The following is a 24,238-nucleotide window of genomic DNA, read 5'->3' on the forward strand; positions in this document are numbered from 1 at the left end:
TTGGTAGTTTTTGCCATTGAACTTCTCAATCTTGAGCTTTCCTTCCTCTGCCATAACTCCCACTCAATTCAAGGAACCCTTTCCTTGAGATAACTTAGCTACGAGAAAACCTTGCTCTGATACCAGTTGTTAGGAAATATGACGTAGCTAAATAGATATTTGAGTAGATTACTTAATGGAGAGAGGTAGATTTCACACACAAGAGATTATAGAGTAGAGAGAGAGAGAGAGAGAGAGAGAGAGAGAGAGAGAGAGAGAGAGAGAGAGAGAGAGTACACACGATATACGTGGTTCACCCAATGTGGGCTACGTCCACAGGAAAGCAGCCACTCAATGGCTTTAGTACTTCAAAACAAGAAGTAGTTTACAAAGGGATTATACCCTTAATGGAGCTTCCGCCTTGCTTCACTCTCACCACCTCACACTCACCTTGTTGCATCAACTTCACACTATGAAATGTGTGTAGAAATGGCCTCCTTTTATAGGCCAAAAGGGCTGCCCTCTCTCATAAGAGGCAGCCATGTGTAGCCACCTTTGTGTAGATAAGTCCAAATCGGACCCTTCAATCCGCCCATGTGTGGCCGCCCTTGAGAAGACAAGTCCGCTTTTGAATTCGACCACCGGCCACCGGCCATTGACTTCCGACCACCGGCCACCGGCCAACCGATCGGTTGTTTTCCGACCACTTTTTGACCCCCGTCCTGCCATAATATTCCGACGAAGGAAAAAAAAGTCTCGGGGGCGGGGACTTCCGCCCCCGAGGCCCCTAAAGTTGCCCTTGATTTTTGGCCGTGAAAATTTTGGTTTTTGGCGAGTGATTTTCCTTCACGCACGATAATGGGGGCCTTACAAATGTGCGCTTTTACCACAGAAGATTACAAGGTAAATCAGGCTTCATACTTAACAAGTTTTAGGTCGTAGGTCTTCGTGCACTGCTCGGTTTCTAGCGTTTTTTCTAGGGCTTTAGACTAGCTATTGGACGTACTAAATGGATCATTGTCGAGTAAAGAAATTACCCCTCATGTCTCGTGTGAGACGGCGCTGAGAATGGTCAACTGTGGGCTCCGAAAAAGTTGCACGAAAGAGGACGAAATCTCTCTCTGCAAAGGCAATGAGGTGGTTTTAGCCTACCTTGGATATCTATACCTGGACTTCCAGAACCAAATTTCCCCAGCTTCCCTTGTTAGTCATACTAGGCCGTGAAATCTATGTTAGACTCAAAAATTTCCCTGATGGGATTCATGTAGCTCATTCTGCAAGAATTTTGCAAAAGTAGGCTTGGCCGCTTAATTAAGCTTCCTGCTTCCATCTTTTGATTTCATTGAAAATTTTTGTGCTTGTCCGCTTTGTCTTTTTGATCACCATTGTGTCTTCCATTTTTTCATCTGAGATTTCCTGCTATTTATTATTAATTTTTGACATGTTTATTTGAAAAAATCAAAGAAAATAGCAAAATTCTCTAAAAAAGTAAAGTAAAAATCCAATAATTAAGAAAACCGCTTGAAAAACACAGCTTTATTGTTTTTTGTTGGAATTTTCTATTTTTAAGCCTCATTATCAATAAAAATGATGAAAAATATCCAAAAAAGGACTATTTTTGATGAGTTTCTGAAAGTATTTACACTCATTGGGAAGATATTATCAATGAATTTTCCCTTGATGATGAATTATAAGGATATTATTAGGTAATTTTGCAAAAAATCACACATTAACATCGAACTTTTTCCTACTCCTTCAAACATTGCCCTTAATTACTTAGTACTTAGTGCCCTTCCACCCCTCCTAGAAGGCGTACTCCGGGACGACTGTGTGCATGGGTGGAACAATCGTGTCTATGCATAGCCGTGGTTGGAATCTACCATGCTATGTAGATCAATGCAATTCAAACCAATATATTGTGCAAGAGTTGGGTCTTGAGTAATTTCCAATGTCGAGGTTTGCTGTTGATGTCTTCCAAAGAGAAAATCTTGTAGCTTGTGTGCTCTTTGTTTGATTGTACCATCAGGATGTTTTAGCACACTGATTGCTTGAGCTGTTGGTAGCACTTTTGACTCTTGTTGAGCTTTTTCTCGCCATTGGTAGCTTGGTCGGTTTGGTGCTGCATGGTGTGGTGGAGTCTATTGAGACTTAACTCGCCATTCCTTGATTGGTTTCGCGTTTTGTGGAGAAGATAAGAGCTCCTTTTTCTTCCAAACCATTTCCATGTTAGGTTCCTTGCTTGGAGATGCCCATCTCTGTGTGTTAACCCTTGGAAACCTTCCTTTGTTTTGTCGGGCGGTGAAGTTTTAGGTACCCAGATTTGAATCGGCTTATCCTTAAGCTGTGCTTTTGGTACCCAAATTTTCTTGACTCCTTGCATGCTATATGTAGCATTTGATTGTCGAGGGGATGGAGAAGATTGACTACTTCTTGGTTTGGTCTGCTGATTGCTTCTTTTCCATTCCTCCTTGCTTGGTGCAATTGGAACAATAAGTTGCCCTCCTCTAGGTGATAGCTTTAGCTGATTTGTATCCCAATCTGGTAATGCTTTGTATGTTCGCATCCAGGGAATTCCAAGAATCATCGTCTCATTCATGTGTTCATCTGGCAAGCAGACAAACTGATGAGGACATGAACATCCGTGTACTATCACATTCAAGTTGACTACTCCCAATGTTGGAGTTGGGTTCTTGTTGCATCCTTTGATTATAGCTATTCCTGTGATCAATGCTTGACTCGTGGCCTTTTTGTATGTGGAATAACTGACTGCATTTACTCTAGCTCATGTGTCGACCAAAGAATTGGTACTATGATTGTAGAGCTGTACTTTGATGCGCAGATCCATTCTATCTTACCAGTCATCATCTGTTGAAACTGCGTCTTTAGGTAATTCCCATTGTCGATCATCTATTTCCAAAGTGTTGATGGGAATCGGTATCTATTGATTCTTGAGAGTAACTTTCCGCTTGAGTACCCGAAGCCTAGCTTCCTCTTGGGCTTCATCAATAACCTGCTCTCATTTGATCTTTCTTTGCCTGGCTGCATGTATTCTTTCTAGCAATACATTGGTTAGTGGAAAATTGTATTTCTGTAAACAACATCCACTAATCCAATTAGCCATTGGTTCACCATCTAGGGTGGACAATTTTACTGCTCCACTTCGAGATACATCTTCAATGATAAACGGTCCGTTTTTCTTTTTCTTAAACTTGGGAATGTGTTGCTTAAGGGAATAGACTAAAACTAAGTCCCCTTTCTTGAAGATTTTTGTGATTAAGTGGGAATCAAAAAACTATTTTTGTTTTCGCTTTTGTGCATAGATATGAGCTACAGTAGTTAGCCTTTGCTCGTCTAGCTTTTCCAAATCTTTGAGACTTTTTGACAATTTCGTGTCCAGTCCACTCAAGATTCTGTGCTACCCTTAATGTCGGCAATAGAAATTCTATTGGAAGTATGGCATCAAGACCATAAACAAGGTTAAAGGGTGTGGCATTTAAAGTTGTTTTGAATGAAACTCGGTAAGCCCATAGAGCAGCATGGAGATTCATTTCTTCTTGAACTAACCACTTTAGTCAGCACCGAGCTAAGAATCTTATTCGTATGCTCAGCTTGTCCGTTTGCTTGTGGGTGATAGGGAGTTGATTTGTTATGGATGATCATAAACTCATTAAGCAAATACTCTATTACCTCATTGAGGAAATGAGTTCCCCGATCACTGACAATCTCTATTGACAGTCCATACCTTGTGAATACATACTCATATAAGAATGCAACAGTGGTTCTAGCATCATTCTTTTGAGTTTCTTTAGCCTCGGCCCACTTGGTCAAATAGTTCGTAGCTACAATGATATATTGAGCTTGGGTTCTATAAGCAGGTGGCTATATCGGTCCAACAAAATCTATACCCCATTTTGCAAAATCTCTAGCCCCCATCATTGGTCTTAAGGGCATGCTATCTACTCATGTTGGCATTTTTGCTCGTTGACAAGCATCACACCTTCGAACATATTCTTTAGCATCTGTAAAAAGTGTTGGCCACCATATGCCTGCCATCAAGATTGCTCTTGCGGCGGTCTCACTAGAAAAGTGACCTCCAGCTAATCCAGCATGTGGTTGTTCTATAATCGGAATATACTCGTTTTCATTCGCACAAAGACACAAATGTTGATCTTTATCTCTCCGATACAATTGGTTCCTTAAAAGAGCATAGTCTCTTGCTTTAGTTTTAATTGCTCTTCGATGGTGTTTACTCATATCCTCAGAAAATGTTTGGCTCGATAAGTCAGTAATAACCAGATAATTACTCCACTTAAGAACATGTGGCCGGTTAGGCCAAGTGCCCGCCCACTATATTTATTCATTATGTACATAATAGAATAAGGGGGCTCACATGTAGAGAGTGAGTTTTAACCCTTGCAAACACAAGGTCTCCTCTTCTCCTCTCTTTTCCATTGTTGCACACACTCACACACGCTTTCGCTTGTGCACTTCAACTGGTATCAAAGCTTTGGCTTCGCAACAGATGGAGTGCTGCAGAGAAGTGAGCTTTCGGCTATGGTGAGCTCGCTTTCGGTGGAAGCTTGATATTGGTGAGCAATCACCAGATCTATACTCACGGAAGCTTGAGGGACATTCCTAAGCTTGAGAGAAGGGTATATTGCAAGTGTGTATGCTTTTTTGTAGCCATACTTGCAGGAAGAATGCAGATTTTCATTTTCGCAGGTCATTTTTTGGGCTCCGAAACAATGTTTTTTGCGTAACTTTTGCATACGGAATACGATATATGCAAGGTTAAGGTGTAAACTGAGGTTTTGGCACGTTCCGGACACAATGGTGATGTCCATTTGGACTGATTTTGACATCTAAATTTTTTGCAGCAGCAGTTGTTTATTGAGTGTCGAGGATTCCACACATGGTTTGCTCTCGGATGTGAGAGTGGTAATGGCTGCAAGTTTGCTCACAAGTAAAGGATACGATGTATTCCTTATGTGGTTTGATGCTCAAGGAGTTGAGACTTTGGGGCAACTCATGTATGCTGGAGTGCGACTTTTGCGCATGATTTGCTCATGGTTTTGAGCATGTTTATGGCATGTATGGTTATTATGGTTAGATAGACAAATATTCCCGAAACTCTGCCGGATTTTTCTTGCGAGTTTATTTGTTTATGCGCATGGTTTGAAATTGTGGTTTAATTGTATTTGGCACTTAGTGGTTGCTTTGCCATAGTGTTTTGGCATTGTGTTGTGAGAGTGTTTGCTCATCGGATTATGTCATTTGACATACATGTGGTAATCTCTTCAGGAGGGAGATTGTTGATGATAGTTTCATCGATTACCACATAGTGCTCTTGGATTAGAGCGGGTGTTTTGGTATCATTTGAGCGGTTTTGCTCACTTCTTCGTTACATTGATCGACATATTTGTTGACACTTCTCTTAAACAGCTTATGTTGTATTTTGACAGTACTTGGTGTATGAGTTAGCCAGGCTTTGGCTAGTGTCAGTTGATCAATTTGTGCTTGGTCTTGTCACAGGTTATCGCCATGGATTTGGCATGTACATCATTGTCAGGGTTTGTGCTTTTCCATACAAAGTTTGATGGTTCAAACTTTGAGCATTGAAAAGCAGGTATGCATGATGCATTAACTCAGTTGGGCCAAGTTTTTCCACTACAGGGCATGGATACTAGGCCAGAGTCTATGATTGACGATGAGTGGGAGGACTTGGATGAGCTTGCACGTTCGACGATCATGTTACACCTTGGTGAGTCTGTGTATCGCATTAGTTTGGATGCATGTACAACTAGAGAGTTATGGCAAAGATTGTGCAATGCTTTTGGCACAAATGAGTCTAGAGAGATGCCGGCAGTCAAAGGACAACCTTGCAGACATAGAGATGTTGTGTGTTGGCATTGTGGTCATACAGGTAGGTCATGTACGTAGGTGTTGTTTTCGACGGATGAGATAGTGAAGGAGACAGCACAAGAGGGATGCTATCACTTGGGATGATGTGGGAGTAGATGTAGCGTATGTGTCTACGCATGACGTAGATGTCACCTTTGATTCCATGTTTACTCTTGACTTTCTTATGTCGGTTTTTGACAACAAATTACCTTCGCATTGGATACTAGATGTGAGTGCTAGATTTCATGTCACACTGAGTCGTGAGTGGTTTAGCACATATGCTAGTGGTATGCTTGGACATGTGTGTCTAGCTGATGGTTCAATACATGACATAGTTGGTGTAGGGGATGTCAGACTATTGTTGCCAAGTGGTGCATCATACGTGTTATGAGATGTACGCCATGTGTCAGGTTTGACGCAGAGCATGATCTTTGTGAGTCAGTTACGAGACAGCGGATGCCAGGAAGTGCTGGATGAGCACAATTTCAGATTGCATCGTGGACAGCTAGTCATAGCAAGATTTGCTAGTGTTGGTACGATTCATGCAATGCAAATACGCATGTACGAGATGATATAGTCTTCGTGAGTACACAAACATGCAGATAGACGAGGCATGTCTCCTTTGTGGATATGTTGCATGATGCTCTAGTTTGTGAGCATGTTGAGCCAGTTGTGCAGACAGTTGTGCAACAAGGCATGTCATTCGTGGATACAATGACGGATATGGATGGCTTGAGTGTTGAGGATTCAGCCGTGATTCAGTCATTCATGGACATGCTTAGGCCAGAGGCTGATGTGTGTGAGTTAGAGCTAGGGATTGCTCTTACCACACAGGGTTCAGGACAGACACATGCTCTTGGTGTGCATGTGACATGCGATGGACACGAGGATGGATTCCAAGGATCGGATTTTGGGTGTCAGAGTGATTACCATGAGTGGAGTTCTGAGCCAGATTTGATTGAGATGGTCAGATTGGAAGATATTGCTAGGATTGCATCAGCATTTGGGAGTCTCATGTACGAGGTAATGATCTCGAGACCCGAGATTGCATTTGCAGTAGGTGCATTTGCAGTAGGTGCATTTGCAGTGGGAGCAGTTAGTCGTGTAGTGACTGATGTTGGCCTTGAGCATAGGGGTACTTTGCAGCGTATGGTGAGATACCTGCAGGGTGTGTGCGACTTTGGTGAGGAGTATTGTGTTTATTGCTCTATACTTTCTCTACGATTAGAGCTGGATGCACACAGATTCAGTGAGCCAGTGGGAATTGGCTGAGGTCATACTTGTGATGGCCTTGTATAGGTTTTGTACGGTTTTCTTTTCTCTCTCACGACCACATTGGCCTTTACTTGGGAGGTTGTTGGGGTAAAGCCCCATGTGGCCGGTTAGGCCAGATGCCCGCCCACTATACTTATTCATTATGTACATAATAGAATAAGGGGGCTCACATGTAGAGAGCGAGTTTTAGCCCCTACAAACACAAGGTCTCCTCTTCTCCTCTCTTCTCCATTGTTACACACACTCACACACACTCCCGCTCGCGCACTTCACTAATATCTCTCCTCATAGTCGGCCAAAATACTCCAAGTCTCAAGATTCATTGCATAGTTTCCGCAAAGTGAAGTCCTACTATGGTAACATGTGCTTGACTTAGGTACTATTCTTTTTCTTGAGGGTTAATGCATAAAAGCAATATCCTGTCCCGATTTCTTTTGTATAGTCTTTCAGCTAGTAATTGATATATAGCCAATTGTTTGATTAATCCGATTGTGATAGAAAGTGGTATTTGTGAATCCACTTGAGCTATTGTCATTAATGACACAATGTTTTCTGACCATCTAAGTATCATTTCTACGGAGAACAAATAGGCATATGGTAGATCATCGTCTACCCCTTTAGGTGATTCTCCTGAAACAATCCTTGAAAAATGATCTGTTCGTTGATGTGTAGTGCCTTTTTTTACAACCACAGTGAAATCAAATTCTAGAAGAATGATGAACCAACTCACTATTCTCCCTGTGCTGCATGGCTTGTTGACCAAATACAACAAAGCTTGATGGTCCACAAAGAACACAAACTTGTTGGCTAATAAGTAATGTCTATACTTTTTAATGGCATAGATCATTCCTAATCCTTCTCTTTCGGTGGTGGTGTATTTCTTTTCCACCATGTTCAATTGCCGGCTAGCATAAGAAATAGGAAAGTCAATTTTCTCGTCTCCTGGTTAAGCTAGTATACAACCGATAGTAAAATTAGAAGCATCTACATGTACGTGGAATACCTTATCCCAATTTGGTGCTTTCAATATTGGAGCTGAGGTGAGAGCTTGCTTGAGCTCCATGAAGTATTCTTCACATGCCTCCGTCCATTCAAAGTGCGTAATCAAGCTATACATGGGTTTTGCAATTATAACGTACATGTAGATGAACCGTCGGTAATATCCACAATGTCCCATGAAGGCTTGTACCCCCTTTACTGTTGTTGGTCTAGGCAAATCAGCAATGACATGAATCTTCTCAATATCAGTAGCTATGCCATTTTTAGACACTATATGTCCAAGAATTTTTCCTTGTCTACCCATGAATGTGCATTTTTCAGGATTTAAGCAAATCCTATACAGTCTACATTTTTCAAATACCTTTTTGAGGTGTTCAAAATGATTAGCCTGGATTGATGAATGTATGCATAGATCATCCATATATACTTCTAAGAATTTCCTAAGATATTCTTTGAAAACATGGTTCATCAACCTTTGAAACGTGGTTGGAGCATTAGTTAACCCAAATGGCATAACCCGATAGGCAAATATACCCCATTCTGTTGCAAAAGCAATTTTGTGTTGATCTTTTGGGTCAACCAAAAGTTGATTGTATCCCAAAAAGCCGTCTAAGAAACTGTAAGCTTCTTTTTCTGCAACTCGTTCTAAAACATGCTCAGTTATCGGAAGAGAAAAGTTGTCTCTAATGGTTAGCTGCATTCACCTTTTTGAGATTAACACACTCGCAATTTTCCATTCTTCTTGGGTACTACCACAATTGGAGACACCAAATTGGTGTGTTCAATTTGGTAAATGAATTCGGATTCCTTCAGTTTTTCAATCTCTTCTTTTATCTTCCTGGAAAATGTTTCGTTATATGTGTATGGTCTCTGTCTACTTGGTTTCGCGTCATCTCTCATGGGTATGGTATGGTGACAGATTTTTGGATCAACACCCTTGAGATCCTTGTAAGACCAAGTGAAGATATCCCGGTATTCCTTTAACAAGCTTAGCAAAAGCTTTTCTTCTTCTTCTGTTAGGTGTTCACAATGTACGCAGGTCTCGGCTCTTCTCCTGGTTCAGCCAAGTCTATCCTTTTAGCGTTTTTAGGTCCTTCATAAGACTCGCCTTGTTTTTGTAGTTCCCTAACAGGTTGTTCAACTATGATTTTCCGGTCTTAGAGAGTGTACTTTTTGTAATGGGATAGAACATGCATTACATCCTTACCATCCTCTTTCGTGTTTTCCATTTCATTTGTGTATATCTCCTTTAGATATTTTTCCAACTCTTGATATTTCTTTTTCCGCTCAACTCTGGTCATGAATAGTTTCTTATCGTGTAATTTATCTTGAGTACCCTTGTTTTTCTCGATGTTTGAGACATTTCTTAGTTTTTGTTTGGAGGATATCTGCCAGTTATTTTATCCTTGACGCAATCATTAGCATCTATCTACATCAGGAATTGTCTTTTACTGGAGACTGATGGCATAGGTCGTGTTTTCACAATTCCGATATCTCTCTTTCGTCTATACCATTTTTTTCTTCAATGATTTCTGATCTCTTTCCTCCCCTCCTTTTAAGAGTAACTTAGCTCTCGTATGCTCTTTTTCTGACCCCAAACCTTTTGAGGTACCTGAGTCTTCATCTAACTCATCAGTTGCATCGTAATAGGGGTCTGAAAAGACTTGTTGAGCTTTCATTAAGTCCTTGGGTTCCTCATCTTTGTTTTCAATGTTGAGGATTGAAATCATTTTGATGGGAATTATGTCGTAGCCATCCTCATTACAAAATTGAGTAGGCATAGACGTATTCACACATACATCCATTGTCGCTAAAATTTAAGTCCACTTGAATGGCTCAAATAAATGCTCTGGAAAGGGTTCAGGTACGTAGGCTTCGTATGTGCAGTCCCTTTCTAGGATACATTCTTCTCATCTTAAACTTCCGTTTTTTGAAGCTGCACACATCCAAATAGGAGTGTCTTTGTTTAACTAGGATGGGACTTTAGTTTCGGCCGAAAAGACTGAATCAAACTCTTGGATGTGTGTTTTCAAGACATCTCTATAAGTGTGATCTTTTAGATTGACTCTTGTTATAGATCCCACTTGCTTCAAGTACAGAAAGTTGTTTCCCCAATCTTGGATAAGCTGTACCTGTCACATGAAAGGTCTTCCCAATATGATTTCATAGTTGAGTTTTTTTCCAAAGTCTACTATGGCAAACGTGTGTTGATATTCAATTCCACAAGAATTAACTATGACTTTTTCAAGCAGCCTAAGGGTCTCTCAATGTGTCCATCAACCAACTGTAATTTCATTCGAGTTTGTCTAATATAGCTGGCTGTCCCCAGGATTCCCATACTACTTTAGTGGCTATGGCTATGCCAGCTCCACTATCCAATATTGCCATGGTTTCAATGTCATTATATTTCACTCAGAGGGTGGGTTTTCCTTCTTCCCTTTCATAATATTCTCCAACTTTGTTAATAGGAACTGATCGAATCTCTTTGTTTTCCATTTCATTTTTAAAATTTCCCAAATTCTTCGAGATTAACCCCATTATCCCCACCTTCTCTAGGGTTTTTTGTAAATCATTCCATAAGTATGGTCTGAGTTTTAACAGTTCTCCCAAGGTAAGAGTGCATTGGATGGGTGTTTACATGATTGAATGAATGTTGTTTACTTCTAGGATTTGTTCAGCTCTTTTTACTTGAGTGGTCTTGCACACGATGGATTCATCTTCGTTATCTCCCAAGTAAGAAGGTAATGTTTTTAATGTCAATTGTTTTGGCATTCCTAAAGCTTCCGATCCGCAATCCCCGTACAAGGATTGTAAATCCATGTTCATATCAGAAGGTAGGTTATCCAACCAGACTTCCTCTATAGGAGCCGACTTTAGAGTTAGGCTCCCATCATTGATCTCTCTGACTTTTTTCCATAAGTGTCCTGGCCAATCTTCCTCTACGAATGGAACTCCGTCTAAGGCATCTTCACTGTCCAACACTATAAGCTCTAGTTCATTTGTTTCAAGGTGGGGTTCTGCCACCACATTGGATTTTGCTTTCGTTTCTTTTACCACAAGCTCTTCAGGTTTTGCAATACTTTCAAGATTGGGTTTTTGTTTTTCCAGTATATCTTGCGTGATCCTTACCAAATTTTGATAAGCTTCTAGCTTAGCTGCTTCCATGTCTGGAGATGGATAGTTTTTCCATTTGTTTTCCATGTTTTGGCCTACTTTAAGTCCTGCTTGGTAGGCTTCTAAGGCGGCTTTAATAGGCTCAAAAAATTTATCAACCAGAATGGATCCTCCAGATTTCACGGTTGTTTCTTGAATTCACTGCCAGTTTCTTTCAGCTTGTCTTGGACTAGCTTCTTTGCTTTCTCCTCGATTTCAACCCGTTGTTTTTATTTTATCATCTCATATCTTTTGCTTATGCTCCTTTTGATTCTTTGAGAAGAAACTTCGTGTTCTCCGAATCATCAGAGGAGTTGTGTTTCTTTTTCTTTGCCTGGGCTCTAGTGATTACCTTGATTGGAACAATTGGTTCACTCTCTGATGAGCTACTAGGCATCACTTGGACTACGTTTACTATGGTTTTACCCTTGTTCAAAGGATTTTTAGGACAATATTTTGGAAAGTGTCCTCCCTTTTTGCAACATTGTGCGCAATAGGATTCAATTGGTTTGAGGTTTTTGTCAGGTTCTCGGCATTCGTTTTTCCAATGGTCATCAACACCACAGTTATGTAGTTTCCTGTTCTAGGCTTCATCATGGGTCTTCCCATGGGAGGTCTGACACCTTGATTAGCTACATAACACATTGGTGCTAGATCTGGTGAAGCATAAGTCACGGTTTCTTCCATTGGTGGGGGATGTGAATTATACCAATCTCCTTCTACCATTACTGTGAATGGACTACGCTTTGCATAGGGTGTAACGTGCACTAATGCTTTCACCTATGACTCCTTCAGAGTGCATGTACTTTACAGGCACTACATTATGTCCTGGATACGGAGGTTGTTGTCCCAACACAGGTTGAGGTCTTTCCATACCCATTGGTGGTCTTTGAGCTTGGGCCATATTATGTTGATATCTGTACATGGGTTGTCCTTGTGGCCTCATGGGCACGTACTGAACATTCCCATCATACTTTGGTCTGAAGTAGCCCTCGTGGGTCTCATGGTTGGTCCATTTACCCTCGATTGCACACCATTTTTTTGGCCTAATTGGTTGTCCCTGTGGAGGCATCCCTTGTCCTGGTCCTCTCATATGTGCTTTTTGCATGTTGTTCATCATGTCATTCATCCATTTTAGCATATCTTCTATGGCTGAGAGTGGTGCCGTAGCAGCCGTTCCCACTTGTGCTGGTTTAGTAGATGCTGTTTTCTCACTTTGGTTATCCTTAGGGACATATTATTCATTGAAGATCTCAGAATTGTTTCCTAAGTCAATAGCATCTGACATACACGCTTCTAGGGTTGTATGCTTTTTACTATAGAGGATAGCATGAAGTTCTTTGTTTAGCAGTCCCTCCAGAAACAAAGATACAAGTCGTTCTTCTGCAAGTATCTCCATCTCTGGGCATCTGGCAATGTATTGTTTCATTCAAGTTGCACAATCCCTAGTAGACTCATCATGTTTCATAGGTTTGAGCTACCGTATTATGTTTGATCCCCGTTTTGGAACAAGCAGCTACAAATCCTTGAGCTAATGTGTTCAAGTCCATGATTGACCTTGGTGAAATGTTTTGGAACCCATGTCAAATGCTTTACCTTCTAATGTCATTCCAAACCCCTCGAATTGAGTATGAAAATCAAATATGCGCTATGCTCTTAGCACTTGCTTAAAGCTTGCTAGGTGGTCATATGGATCCCTTGATCCACTGTATTTTTTGACCCATTTTTGAAAATCAGCTGGTCTGATGCATTTGTTTGGTTCAACTCCAGGTTTTCTGGGAGTTGGTCATGTTCTGAGTCCTTCAAACTAGTCTATTGGAAATAGTGACTCATGTAGCCCTGAACTGGCCTTAGTGTCACCCGATTTTCTACGTGATGAGGTGGTTTCTGGTTTCTTCACATTACTCTCAGATGATCTCTCACGGTGTTCATCTCTTGGAATTGTTTCTGGTCCTTGTCCCAATATCCAATCCAGTATGGAATACCCTTGGTATTTGATTTGTTCTACCTCCTCAGGAGTCATCATAACAAAGTTATTGTTAGAACAATCCCTAAACAGGTAGGTTGGTAGGTCTGCATATCCCTTATCTTTGATCTTGAAGATATAGATGATCTTCATGGCCGTTAATTGTCTTGGTTTGGCATGAGAAGTCCACAGAAGATCTTTTATGTTTCTATCTTGCCAATAGACTCCGATCCGAGGGTTATCTGTAATAAGCCATTTCAAAGGCTTCAAGTCTACTTGATCGTATCCCTCAAATTCTAAAGTTGGTGGTCCTTCTTTTGCTGACATATCTGGGATTATGGTGTTTACTTCTAACCCCCATTTGTCTATCACGTCAGGGTTTTCGACTTGTAAATACTGAGTTTTGTGTCGATCCATGTACATTTTTCCTTGTTTGTTTACCCTAACCTCTTCTTCGAACTCAATACCATGGTCATCAATGCGAATAGCATACTCCTCGTTAGGGTCCGAGTAAACCTAGGCTCCATGACGGTTAGTCTTGTAAAAAGATAGTATATGCTCATAGCGCACTGTTGTTCCGGTTTCTGAGTGAGTCGAGTAAGAAGACATTTCGGATGTTGAATTTGAAAAAGTGTCTGAGACTTCTTCAGGAATTGTGTGCAAGGAAGGCCTTGATTCACGCTTTCTTTGATAGATACTCTACTGGAGGTTTCTCCGAGTATGCCGTGATTTCCTAGCACATGACCAGATCTAAGGTTCATATAGACTTATGAAGCCCTGGATAGAGTAATCACCTTTGGATTGACTTATCGTCAATTTCCACTTGATTCACTTGCAACTTTCTGTCAAGCCACTGATTGCTCGTCTGCAACCTGATATTTGTACAAAACTTTATCAAGTTAGCTATTCTTCTATAAAAATAGTATACTTTTTGCTACTCTCGCAATTGGTCTCTGTGTATCACTTCAAATCGAGCTATGAGAGTCAAAATTTGACTTTCAAATTCGATTTTAGCAAAAAACCAAAGGTTTAATCTGTAACTTGTAAACTGAGTGTACATGTATCAATTTTGATCCTATTAAACCCAAAATTGCCCTGTGGCTTTATATTATGTTGGTCTATCACTGTATAAGTTCAAAAGTCAAAATTGATGTCTTTGGATAGCAGAAGTAAATAATCGTGATTATTTACTTTTGGCAATTTTTTGCACTTTTTTGATTGGTTTAGCAATTATACAACTTGTTAAAGTCCCTGGACAAGTTTCAACAAGTTTGGACAAAATCTGATCAAGTTTATCAACTGTTTGGTGTTCGTAGACTTTGATTTCAAGAATCTGGCTTAAGTCTCACTTTTGGGATCCAAATTTCACCAAAATGGATTTGTGAGGTCTACTTGATGTGCTTGACCTTGTGATGTACTCAAATTTGCAAAATCATCAAGTTTTGAAGCAGATGTAAATAATTGTGATTATTTACTCCAACTATATTTTTGCAAGTTTTTGCTCCAACTTTGACACAGATCTGTTAAGCACCTTTAGTTAAGGTCACTAGCCAAGTTTCATCAAGTTTGGACAATTTTTTATCGAATGGTCAACAATTATCTGTCCGCAGACTAACTTTGCACTTTTAGTCACAATCTTCAATCCAGTGATCCAAATCTTACCAAATTTGGTTTGTGGGCTTATTACAACATGTAAAACTAGTGGTATGCCGACTTGGTAAAAAAAGTTGAAAAATAGGACAAATGTAAATAATCGCGATTATTTACTTCTGACATATTTTTTGCAATTTTTGGTCAACTGAGCATATACACATGTTTATCACATCAATATAAGCCTTTAAATCAAATTTCAACAAGTTTGGATAAATTTTCTCCCAATTTATACTCAAGATTCAAAAAGTCTGTACAAACTTTAGTTTTTACCGAGTTTTTTGCCAGTTTAGTGATCGAAATCTCTTGGGCCTTTACAAAAGTTGTTTGTACACATGCAATGAGTCAATGGTGTGAACCTTGGTCAATTGAGAGCAGAAAGTTAATAATTGGGATTCTTAACTTTAGGCTTGAAATGAATACTCTTTTGCAATTTTTTCAAAGATAGTCTTTTTATGAGCTATTTTAAGCCTATGAATCAAGCCTATGTCAAGAAAAAGTAAATAATCTAAGTTTTGGCCAACTCTTGAAATTTTTATCTCGAAGTGTCTTTGAGCTTACCAACCGGTTCAGACAACTCTCAGGCTTACTCTCCAGTCGGATTGAGTGGATTCGAGTCTTTTCGAGCTATTTCTAGCCATAGACCTGAAATTTTGCAACTTCCAATAACAACTCACACTTGATTCTTTCAGAGAGAGCAATGTTCTAAAATCCACATCGGATCCTACTTACCCTACTCCTAGATTCTCATGCAATGGGGTTGTGGAAAGTGTCCACAAACACTCGTTTTCTTGTGTTTATTATGTTTTTCAGAGCCTTGATCTTAAGACTTGTCTCGTCTACCAATCATTCTCCAAATCCTAATCTAATTCTATAATCCTACAATCCTAAAGGTACTCAGCAAGTATGATTACTTCCAAGATACCTCTACATAGCAAAAGACGACAATCTTAAGCTATGTGGTTTCTAAAAGAAAGTTTTGTACTCTAGGCGAACCTAGAGGAAGTTCAAGGACAACTACGCAAGACGCTCGTGTTTTTTCCTAGTTTAGGTCTCTTCGATCTCTGGCAACGGTGCCAAATGTGGGACGCATGTCTAACCTCACCATCCTATCTTATTGCAGTAATAGCGAGAACCACGATTAATTTGTCAAACCATGGGACGAAGCTGGCTCGACTAGTGCATAGAGGCTATAAGAGGTTGTCAATCTCTCAGAAAACAACTAACAACTCGCAGCTAACTCAAGCTACACTCAAGTGATTGAAATCACCAAAATCCAATCGCTCATCGGCAAGCAAATCACATCCATTACAGCATCTAATGAAATCCAAACGTACGAAACTTCTAGGACAAGTTTATAGGATCTAAGCACACATGCTTATGGTCTCAAACCCCACTTTAGGTCAAGTTCCAAAATCACGATTATTAACAGCAGTGGATTTTTGACCTAGTTGTTTTCGACCCAGAATGCATCTAAATGCTTAGCAATGATGCCCCAATACCCCGCCTATGCTTAGTTTTTTATTTAAAAGTGTAAATTCCTAATTATGATAAAATTAGGCTGCGATTCGGCGACGCCAAAAACTACGAAATACTGTGAATGGCTTATGTCAATGCGTAGAGCTCTTACCTACGGTTGCAATGCAACAAACGCAATCGCAATGTGACAACGAAAAAGGGAGTAGGAAGCACTAGAAGGAGAGAAGTGAGTGCCGTTAGCTCACGCTGTGTATTTCTTATCCAAAAACTTATTAAAAAATTACAAAAATTGGCTTTTATACCTTAGCTAAGGTTTTTGGGTGGTCAAAACTAATAATCTGGAGTTTTGCCAAAGCTGGGTGATGACTGGCTGATACAATCTGGAAGCTTGTAGCCCCGGCTCATTAATTACAAAGTTTATCCGAGAAAATAGGAGTTACATTATTCCCGATTTATCAAAATAAAAAATGTTTTGCAAAGAGAACTCTGAAAAATGGTGTCCGTGTTAGCTTGCTGCTAACAGTCTATGTTGAGCTGCTGCATGGAGTGTTTTGAGTTCTTCTGGTGTTAGTGGAAGAAGATTCTTCTTTTATCTACAACCACTCTTCCAATTAGGCATCTCCTCTCCTGCTAATGTTGCAAGCTTGATGGCACCACTTTGCGATATATCATGTATTACAAAAGGCCCCATTCCTTGCTTTTTGAGTTTTTTGGAGTGTTGTTTGAGGGTATACATGAGAACATAATCCCCTTTTTGGAACTCCTTTCCAATCACGTGTTGATCATGGAAAGCTTTCATTTGTTTTTTTTGAGCATATATCCTAGCTATCACTCTAAGTCTGGTTTCATCTAATTGTTATAGGGTGTCTAGTCTCTCCGATAGCTCATCGCCCATCCATCCTAATTGTGTTGCCACTCTTAGGGATTTGATTAGGAATTCCAATGGTAGGATTGCATTAATGCCAAATACCAAGTTAAAGGGAGTCGTTCCAATGGAAGTTTTAAAAGCTACCCGGTAAGCCCATAAGGCCGTGTGTAGCTTTTGATCCCAATCATTCCTTGAGTCGTTGACTATCTTGGTGAGCACGGTGCATAGGATTTTGTTTGTACTCTCTGCCTGCCCATTAGCTTGCAGATGATAGGGTGCCGATTTGGCTGGACCACCATGAATTTTTCAAGGAGGCTTTCAATGACGTCGTTCAAAAAGTGTGTTCCCCTATCTCTCACTATTTTGATTGGTAATCCATATCGTGTAAAGATGTTTTAAAAAAGGAACCAAGCTGTAGTTCTTGCATCATTTTTTGGGGTTGCTCTGGCTTCCGCCCATTTCGTCATGTAGTTTGTTGCTACGATGATGTATTGTGTGTGAGTCTTGTATCCTGGAGGTATAATGGGACCATTGAAGTCAATGCCCCATTTGGCAAAAGCATGTATGCCCATCATTGGCCTCACTGGCATTTCATCTCTCCTTTGGGGTGGTTTTGTGTGTTGACATTCATCACATCGTTTGACATATGTCTCTGCATCCATAAACAGGGTTGGCCACCATATGCCTGAGTGTAGCACAAGCCTTGCCGTTTTATCAGTAGAGAAATGTCCCCCTGGTTGTCCTGAGTGTGCTTGATCTAGGATAACGTAATATTCTCTTTCTGTAGCACACAACCGTAGTTGCTTGTCCTTTCCCCGCCTATACAGTTGGTTGGAAATGAGCAGATAGTGTTTGGCCTCTTCTTCAACAATTTTCATTCTTTCTTTGCCCCATTCCTCTAGAAAGGTTTAGTTTTTGAAGTACTCAACTATGTGAGCACTCCATTTAGGTGCTTGTACTACACAAAACATGGTGGCATGTTCCACTGGGGGTTGTTTTATACAACTATCGCAGGATTTTACATATGTATGGACACTGTGTTCCATGTTTGGCCAATAGACGCCCATTCTCTGTAGCCGTTGGCCTGTCCATGTTTCACCAGTGTGAAATCCCGTATTTTGTATATGAGCTTGTTTGAGGTAGTAGGTGGTATCTTCGGGCTGTACACATAGTCTCAATATCCCATCCTTACCATGTTTGTACAGCCGTCCTGCTAAAAGCTAGAGATTTCGTGTTTGATGGATAATTGATAGTGGTCTTTCTATTTGCAATGAGGCAATTGTGAGTAGAGGAATGACCTCTTCGCTCCATCTCGACACCATTTCGATGTTAAACAGATATGAATCAGGAAGGTCATCATCGACACCCTCAGGTGCTTCCTCATGAAATAGTCATGAAAGATGATCTGCTCTTTGGTGTGTGGTCCCCTTTTTTACGACCACCATAAAGTCAAATTCAAGCAGCAGTATAAACCAACGAGCAATTCTTCTAGTGTTGCAAGGTTTTTTTACTAGATATAGCAGTGCTTGATGATCCACGAAGAAGACAAACTTGTTTGCTTGAAGTTAGTGTCTAAATTTCTTGACAGCATAGATCATTCCCAAGCCTTCTCTTTCTGTAGTGGTATGATTTCTCTCTACATTGTTTAGTTGCCGACTATAGTAACAAATGGGAAAATCCATTTTCTTCTCTCCTGGCTGGGCTAATATGCACCCGATGCCATAGGCTGATGCATCCACATGGACATGAAAGATTTTTCTCCAGTCAGGGGCTTGCAAAATTGGAGCCGAAATTAATTTTCTGCTTCAATTTTTGGAAAGCTTGCTCACATTCCTCCGTCCATTTGAACTTAGTTATGAGGGCGTACAATGGCTTAGCTATTACAATATATATATATATATATATATATATATATATATATATATATATATATATATATATATATATATATATATATAGATATGAAACACCTGTAGTACCTGCAATGCCCCATAAATGCTTGCACTTCTTTTATCTTTGTTGGTCTCGGTAGTGCAACAATTATTTGTACCTTTTCTTGATCAGTTGAAATTCTCTTTTTGGACACAACGTGGCCCAAAATTTTACCTTGTCTTACCATGAAGACACATTTTTCCGGGCTTAAGCAAATACGATACGTTTTGTATTTTTCAAAGACTTTTCCCAGATGAGTGATGTGGTCATTTCGTTGATGAGAATGAACACAAAGATCATCCATGTAGATCTACATAAATTGTCTGAGATATCTTTGAATGCGTGGCTCATTAGTCTTTGAAATGCAGCCAGGGCATTGGTCAAGCCGAAAGGCATTACCCTGTAGGCAAATACATCCCACTCTGTCGCAAAAGCTGTCTTATGTTGATCTTCCGCTTTAATCATCAACTACTCGTAGCCTGAGAAACCATCCAAGAAACTATAGGCCTCTTTCCCTACTACCCTCTCAATAACATGATCTGTTATTGGCAGTGGATAGTTATCCCTTATGGTGGCTGCAGTTACCTGTTTGAGGTTTACACAGACACACAATCGGGGACACCCAATCTGTGTGTTCAATCTTGTAGATAAACTCAACGTCCTTCAATATGTCTATCTCCTCCTTAATTTTCTTGGCAAAAGTTTCATTGTATGTGTAAGGACGTTGTCTGCGTGGTTTGGCATCACTCTTAACACTAGAATGGTAACCTAACAGGACATAAAAGTGTCCTTTCAGGGTTTTGAGAAAAAATTCCAAAACCATATTAGATCCACTCATTTTGAAAAATCCTTTCATGAGATTATAGTTCAATAACTACTACATATGGAAAAAATGAGAAACTTGTAATTTTTCTCATCCCTTGGTCACTACAAGCCTCCAAAGTTGATGGACCAGTGCATTTTGCCCAAAACAACAATTTCTTACGGTTGATTGCATATAAATAAGAGTGGGGATTTTTGTAGGACATGAGATAAAATGCCCCGTTAACTTCAATGGGTTGGTGACCAAAACATATGGTTGCTTTTACCTCACTAAATTTTTTTGGGCAAAAAGAATAGGTACAAAAAAGTTGCATTTTTGCCATTCTGCGGACCTATCATCAAAGTTTCTATAGTCACGCTCAATACAGATACTATATACATGTTTTTTTAGTGCCCTTTGGGCCTTTGGATTCAAAAGGAGCCATGGAGAATGTCAAAAGGATAATGGATCTCTTACAATTGAAACCTTGGGGGCAATGATAAAGTGCTAAATACAGCAAACATGAAAAAACTGGGTTTATCATTATGACCTCTAGAAACCCATAGAAACTACTCAATATCTAGCCAAGTTTGTAGTCTATGATTAGATATGGTTACTAACTAAAAAATACACACACTTGGCCTAAGAAACTAGCAATATTGAGAAAGTTATACTTGATACTCTAAAATGTATCGTATTCTTCAGCAATCAAAAAACTCAACCATCATCATATACTATGCTATATAGCATATTAGGTCCCCCAAAACTCAAGGAAGATTAGCTTTATGTTATATATTACACTTACACAATCAAAATTGAATTTGGATATCAAGAAAGCCCCCAAAAAAATCATAAAATTGCTAATTTTGGCCAAAAAACAGGATTATGCAATTCTTGTAAATTGGTCATAACTTTCAATTTTAACACTTAGCTCTCCCTACAAGCATCAAAACATGTTGAGAACTATGAAGGCCTAACCTCTAGCCATCTAAACGTCACAATCATGAAGTTTAGAGTGGTATAGTTGCCAAAAATTGAAAAAAAGCCAAAAACAGGAGCCGTTTTTCACACAGTTTAGGTTCAAAAATGTTGTGCAAGAGTAAGGTTAATGGTGAGATCAATACTCCAAAAAAAAAAGCTAAGTTTTTTTCAACTCATAAGGCAACTTTGTGGATATATAGCACCTAGAAATCCATTCTCATACTCTTCAAATAATTCAAGCAAAATGGTCACTTAACAGGACACAAAAGTGTCCAAGGACATAAAAGTGTCCTGTTGCCATTCTAGTGTTAAGGGGAATCGTGTGCTGACAGATCTCAGGATCTATCCCCTTTAGATCTTTGTATGACCATGCAAAGACATCTTTATATCATCTGAGCGTATCGACTAGAAGTTGCTCTTCCTCTTCAGTAAGGTCCGTGGCAATGCATGCCGGTTTAGGCTCCTCACCTGGTTCTGCTAAGTTGATGCATTTGGCATTTTCAGGCCCATCATATGAAATTCTTGGTTCCTTGGGATCTCGTTTGGGTTTTTGCACCACAATCTTCCTATCTTGAATGGTATACTTCTTATAGTGGGAAGGTGCATCAAATTTATCATCATTTGATTCCTCATTAGTTTACATTTCTATTGTTCAAACTTCCTTCAAAGCTCGCTTCAATTCTTTGTATTTGACTTTGTGCTCCATTTTGGACAACTTTATCAATTTTTTGGTATTTTTCTCTTTTTTTGGTTTTTGTGTGTTTGCTCTTTTTGATTTGGTTTTGGTTGAGTCAGGTTTCATGTATTTCTTTGATATCCCATCCTTAAGGCAATCAGTCACTTCTACTAATCTTAAGTACTGCATTTTGTCAGTTAATAGAGGTATTGAGTCCTCGTTGTGCTTGTTTTGGTTGTTTCTGCGTTTATCTTGATACCTGCATTGTCTTTGAGGATTTTGGTTTGGAAAATCATAGTAGATCACTCGTCGATCCTTCCGTTTGATGCTCTGACTCAAGCTACTAGATAGCTCATCGTCCGCATTATCCTCTAGCATCTTATCAATCGAGTGTTGGAAATCTTCTTCATCCAATTGGTCAAGGTCTCTTACAGAGATTTCATCCACTATGCATCGGCATTCGGCAACCCCGTCCTTGTCAGGGACTTCTCCCTCTGTCTTCGGAGTTAGGCTGACACCCATCATCTGGAATCAAATGATATCATACCCTTCCTCATCACAGAATTTGGTGAGGGTCACCTCGTTTACACAAACATCAAGAGTGGCTAGTATTTGTTGCCATCCAAAAGGTTCAAACATTTCTTTTGGAAAAGGCTCTGGTATGTATGCCTCGTCTTGTGCAGTCCTATCAAAAATGAAATTTTCCTTTTTTAGGCTTCCACATTCCAAAGCTTCTCCTGTCCAAACTGGTGAGCTTTGTTCTGTAGCCAAGCTGGTATTCCTCCTTCTTAGTCAGTTGTGGAATGCAAGTCTTCTCCTAGGGTTCTTTCTATGTCTCTATAGCTATGATCTGTGACACTAATTTTCGTAGTGACATCTTTGTTTTTGAGATAGATATAGTCGTAGCCCCAATCTTGCACCATTTTGAGTTGGCGTGTGAATGGTCTACCCAATATGATGTCAAAATTGCTGCTCTCATTGAAATTCATAATAGCAAATGTGTGCTCATATGAAATTCCACAAGAGGTTACTACAATCTGCTCCAAGATACCTATGGGTCTTTCCAGATACCCATCTGCCAATTGAAGTTTCATTCTCGTCTTTTTGAGAGCAGGTTTTTCCCATTTTTTCTACATGGCTTTGGTAGCTATGTCTATTCCAGTCCTACTATCCAAGATTGCTATCGACTTAATCTCTTTGTACTCCACTGGTAGGATAGTATTTCCTTCTTCACCTCCACAAGAATCCTCTACCTTGTTTATTGGTACTGGCTCATGTTTAGTTTGTTTCGAGGTTGTGTCTTTAGTGTGTTTGGAGAAGCCTCAGGTGAAGGAATTACCAACCCTATTTTTTCCAAAATTTTCCCGACCTCATCCCAAAGATGCAGTCTGATATGCAGTAACTCTAACAGAGTCAATGTACAACGGATAGGGGATGACATCAGCTCGTAAAGAATTTTAGTATCCATCATCTTAGGATTTTCTTTCCATTGAGATGGGACTTTCCTTACCTCCGATCGAGTTTCATGGTTACCAATAAATGAAGGTAAAGTCTTCAACAACTGCGATTTACTGTCTTTCAATATTGCTGTGCCTACATCACCATACAATGATTTGATGTCATTTGGGTAGAGCTCATGCTCCAAGTGGATTTCTAGGATAGGATCTGACACAAGTGTGACACTTCCATCTTTTCTATTCCTGATCTGTTTCCATAACTCTTGAGGCCATTGTTCTTCTACCTCCGGAATTGGTAGTGGTACTTGAGAATACATTCCATCTGTTGTATTGGCTACCACCCTCGTATCCAATGGTTTCATCTACAGGATTGGTAGGTTATTCTTTTCAATTCCTCGCCCCTCTAACTCCTGAATCTTTTCTCGAATTAGAACCTCGATTTTTGGAGCCGTAGGAACTGATGGTTCTATAAGCACTTGAGCAACTTGGATGAGCTCCTTGCACATCTTTAGCCTCTCTTTCTCATAGCCTAGATGAGGGTACGTTAACCACCTATCCTCTTGGGTTTGGTTAGGCTTTAGCCTTACCTCGTAAGCTTTCAGAATTGTGTCCAAAGGTTCGAACACCTTGTCTACCAAGACCGACCCTCTTGATGGTAGATTCGATGGTTTTTTTATCTTGTTGTTGCCCTTAAGGTCTCTTTCCCTTTGAATTTGTTCCTCTGTTTTTAGCAATTTGGTTTCCAATGCCATTTTTTTCTTTTTTCTTTGGCTTTCATCTTGTTTCATTTTGCCTTCCAAGATTTCCTAGGGGTTTGGAGAGACAAGTTTTCTATCTCTGTTTGCTGGCTGGGACGTTCCTTGCTGCCTCACATGATTTGAGCTCTAGCGACCTCATTTATTGGAATGTTTAGTTCTATTTCTGATCTACTTGAGCTTGGAACAATCCCCATTTTGTTCATGGTTGCTTTTCCTTTGTTTCTGGGGGTTTTTGGACAGTGTGGAATGAGATGGTCGGTCGTGCATCCGTTACAGAATCCAGAAAGTTTCACCTATTCTCCTTTGCTTGGACAAACTCTAGCCCAATGATCACCCTGCCACATTCATAGCATGGTCCTACA

The sequence above is a fragment of the Adiantum capillus-veneris genome, chromosome 18 (assembly GCF_014529385.1).
Source record: "Adiantum capillus-veneris isolate H3 chromosome 18, ASM1452938v2, whole genome shotgun sequence".
Lineage (NCBI taxonomy): Eukaryota > Viridiplantae > Streptophyta > Polypodiopsida > Polypodiales > Pteridaceae > Adiantum > Adiantum capillus-veneris.